Raw genomic sequence first — 4,251 nt, forward strand, 5'->3', positions numbered from 1 at the left:
GCCACTGACCGACGGCGACGGCGGCGTCTTGCGCCGTTGTTGGCGTACTCCTGGATGTTGGCCCTAGCTTCAAGGAAGGCCACAATGTCCTGGACTTCGGTCTCCAGGAGCGAGTCAACTGGCGGGAGGAGGCGAATGGCGTCGGTGCAAGGAAGCGGTCGACGACGGACATCCATGCCGCTGAGGGGGGCACTGGCACCCGCGCGGGGACAGGCGCTGGCAACGGCGCGGCGGACACATTCGATTGCACGGGCACCGGCACGGGCACGCACGTTAGTGCACGCACAGGCGCATGCGCTGGCAGGTGCACGGGCGTGTGAAAGTCGGCGGGGACCTCATGGAACCCCATGGCATCAAGCTCGGCAACAATGTGCGGCTCCCAGCCCATCAATGCCACGGGGATGGGCGCTGGCGTAGTCGGGGCGACGAGAGCCGGAACAGGAGCGAGGACAGGCGCGGTATCTTCCTGCAAGGCCGGTTCAAGCTCGCCCAAAGCGCCTTATGTTCTTGAGACTCCAGCTGGGTGTCTTCCTCAGGAAACTGGAAGACTAAGGGCAGACCATCGTGATGCGGCATGGCATACGGTTAGGTCAGGCTGGTTGGAGGTAGACGACAGGAGAATCGGAGAGGAAGAGAGAAGATTGTAGCGATACCGGGTAATGCGGGGTTGATTTTAAACTGCGGTGCCGGTGACATTAAAGGTGGGAGCAGTTGGGATGAAGGTGGGAGGCGGAGCCTGGTCAAAGGGCTCGCCTCCCGGTGAGCCTGAGTAGCGGTCTGTTCGCATGCCTCCTGTCAGCCGGTGCAGCAGTCTGCTCGCACACCTCCCGTCGACTCACACACTTGCTCGTACGGCACCTGCCGATGAGAAGCGGGACTCGTGGCGGCACATAAACGCCCACGGTTTCAATAAATACCCTGGCTCTTCATTTGTGCAACTTCGCATAAGCAGCTTGTCTCAAATTGAAGAAAAAAATTACGTAGGAATATTTGTGCCATATCACGTGACCATGCTCAGTTTCATGAATTTCTGGTCACTTTTGGATTTTCTGAAATTTAAAATCCATGATTCGAAATAATATCATAACCTGCATCATGCAATAAATTTTCAAGCGATACATCTTTCCTGTTGTATTTCTTAAGAAAGGATTTGGTCAAATATTTTGCTTAGTTAGACTTCAGACAAGTTATATATGCAGAGTAAAAGGATAATCCCTCCATACCAGTGCATTGCCTGATATATTAAGTCAAGTACTAGGCACGAACAAACGTGCTCAATTCTGTGCTCATCCTGGTGTAGTACTACTATTAGTACTAGGCAATGCAGTTGACGGGTGACCTTGGGTAGCGGCGAGCAAGGGAATTGAACCGTGCTCCGCACGGTAGGTAACGTTGTCTAGTTACTAAAGCATCCTTCCATTGTTCATCGGTAGTCATTATGGACCGGGGACATGAGGGGAATTTCCTAGGGCTGGAATTCTGGCCGCCAGATATTTCGACTCGAAACGCGGAGGCTCGACTGGTTGGGGTTGGCTAATGTCCGTACCACGCACGCCACCAGAAGGACACGAGCCCGGTTTGTTTTAGGATCAACACGAGCCCGGTTTTTTTCTTTTTTTTGAGGATCAACACGAGCCAAGGTCTGGCGGGCACGCCGTTGGGTCCTACCATTCGAGTATACGAAATGAATCTTTCAAATTGCCGAACGAATCTATGAGTATTACAATGCCCATATTTTCCTTGCAAATAGTAATCTCAACGTGGTAATTGATTTATGACGAGTTCTTGAATTAGAGTGAGTTTGTGATATAGTGATCTCAACGTGGATTTCACATTTCATGGTATCCCTAGTAAGTTTTTCATTGCAAATTCAAATTTAAAAGATGAAGGGTATGGTGGTGAGAAAACTTTGTATGTATCAAGCATATGACCACACACACACACACGAACACAACAACAATCCAATACGTATAGTGCATCTATTTTTCCAAACCATGCATGTATGACACTGTCGGTGTTCTGGGAACGGGGGTCCCCAGACTTGCCTGCCTGCGGCCCACAACGTGGCCAGGCAGCGGGCCGTACGGCCCATCTTCATCAGCAAGACACCCAAGACCCTCGTGAGGCGGACGATGCAAGACCTCCTCTGGAGTGGCCTAGCCAAGCAGGCTCACAAGGGGCGGAGATATCAAGGCAAGGCAAACATCACGAGGCTCTCGTGACGTGAGCCATGACGAACGGTGCCAGGCGGGTGCCAGGCGGGCGCCAGTGCGCGCAGCATTCCTATTTCCTCTTTGGTGCTAAGGAGGCCAGCGCAGGCGAGGAGTACCGAGGCATCAGGCAAAGGTTGCCATATTGGTGCAACGAGAGCAAGACCAGGAGGACGGCCAGGCGGAGGTCATCGTGGAACCCAAGACGGCGTCACTCCAGGGCTTTTCGCAGGCGAAGACCGCTTTTGTCAGGATATCTTGTACTAGTTGTCCCCCTTCAAATTTGCCCGCCGTTGTTGGCTCCCTTCCTGCTCGATATTTGGGAAGAGGACCAGGGCCTATATAAATAGAGCTAGTCACCACAGTAGGGGCATCGAATCCTCACGCCACAAGTTCACAAGCACAAGAACACCTCAACCTCAGGAGGTTGTTCTTCCCTTGTACTGTTCATCATCAGCCCAAGAGGCAATCCACCACCACCACACTGGAGTAGGGTATTACACCACAATGGTGGCCCGAACCAGTATAAACCCCGTGTCTTTCTGTGTTACGAGTTTGACGAGTTCATCCACAAGATCTTAGCGAGCCAGAGCGTAGATCGGTAGGAGGGAGAGACTTTGTGCGCACCCCATTGTTTGAACCTTAAGGGTTTGCCGGAACCCCACATCCGACATTTGGCGCGCCAGGTAGGGGTGCGCCGGAGCTCCTTCTCCGCCAGCCAGCTCGCCGACGCTCCCTAGCCACGATGTCTGGCGATTCAAGGGACGGCTCCAACCGCTGGGCGGCCTGGCCAGCCCGGGCAGCGCCGCCTGCCCATGAAGGTCTCAACCCTGTACTCCAGGCGGCGCAGGTGCCGCCAAACCCTGCCGGGCGCGGGCAGCGCGGCCAGGCGTCATCCACCCTCACCCCACGATAGGTACGAGCCACGGCGAGAGCGGCGAGTCATGCCGCAGCAACGGCGCCGCACTCACGGCGGGAGCAAGCAATCATGCGGGCAGCGCTCACCGTGGCAAGGGAGCTGCTGCGGTGCAGGCTGATGGAAAGCGGCCGGGATACGCTACTGGAGCGTGTTGCCGAGCTGCTGGATGCAGCGGCGTCGGGAGCACCACCCTTCTGCTATCGGCTTCCTCCCCAGGCCACTGCAGGGCCGCACGTCGAATCTCACCACATCCGCACGCCATCGACTATGCCCGGGGGCTTCGTCAACATCAGCACGGCCGGCGGCGTAGGGGGCTCCAACTCCCCCATGCCGCCCTCAACAAGCACGAGCGCAAGCATCGCCCCCCATGGTCCCGGCCGGATGACGTATTGTCATCCCCAGGACGCCGTCATGGGCGGAGCAACATGGAGCGTGGGGCACCACGGCGAGGTGTTCGGGGCAACGGCCCCGGAAGCCTACGTGCCCCGCATGATGGACCAAGGGTACACACCAGAGAACAACCTCGGCTCATTCATTGGAGAAGAGTGGGGAGAGGGGGCGCTAGGAGCCGAAGCCTTCCAAGAACCAACGGAGAACCACAACGATCGCGCCGGCAGCGGCAACTACAGGGTACCGCTAGTCTCTCAGGAACAGGCTTATGCTAACCATGGACTACAAATGAATCAGGTTGCAGCATCGATCGACGACCCAGGCACGACGGCACCAGTTCCAGCAAGGGAGACACACTGGGGGCCGCCGGGAGAAAGCCAGGAGCAAGGCTCCACCCCGCGGCGCACGGCGCCTGGCGACACCCGGAGGTAGGCCCTCTACCGGGGAGGCCTCGTCAACCTTTCCCCCGGCAGAGGACCTGTGGTCGCCGAGGGAACCGCTGGCGTCCTCTTTCCCTCCTCTGTGTCGTCCTGGTGACCGGTCGGCTCAGAGAAGGTCAAGAGTGGCGCAAGGCGGGGCCCTCGTCTGGCGATATGAAGCAAGGCCGGTACCTATGAAGAAGGCCCAGTGCCTGTGAAGCTCGCCGCCCGTGACACTCTCACGTAATAATGAGTTGGGGCTGTACACGCCCCGGAGTCTCAGGGGTGCCAGCCTCAGGCCCTATGGCTCCCT

Source organism: Triticum aestivum, chromosome 2D (genome assembly GCF_018294505.1).
Source record: "Triticum aestivum cultivar Chinese Spring chromosome 2D, IWGSC CS RefSeq v2.1, whole genome shotgun sequence".
Classification (NCBI taxonomy): Eukaryota; Viridiplantae; Streptophyta; class Magnoliopsida; order Poales; family Poaceae; genus Triticum; species Triticum aestivum.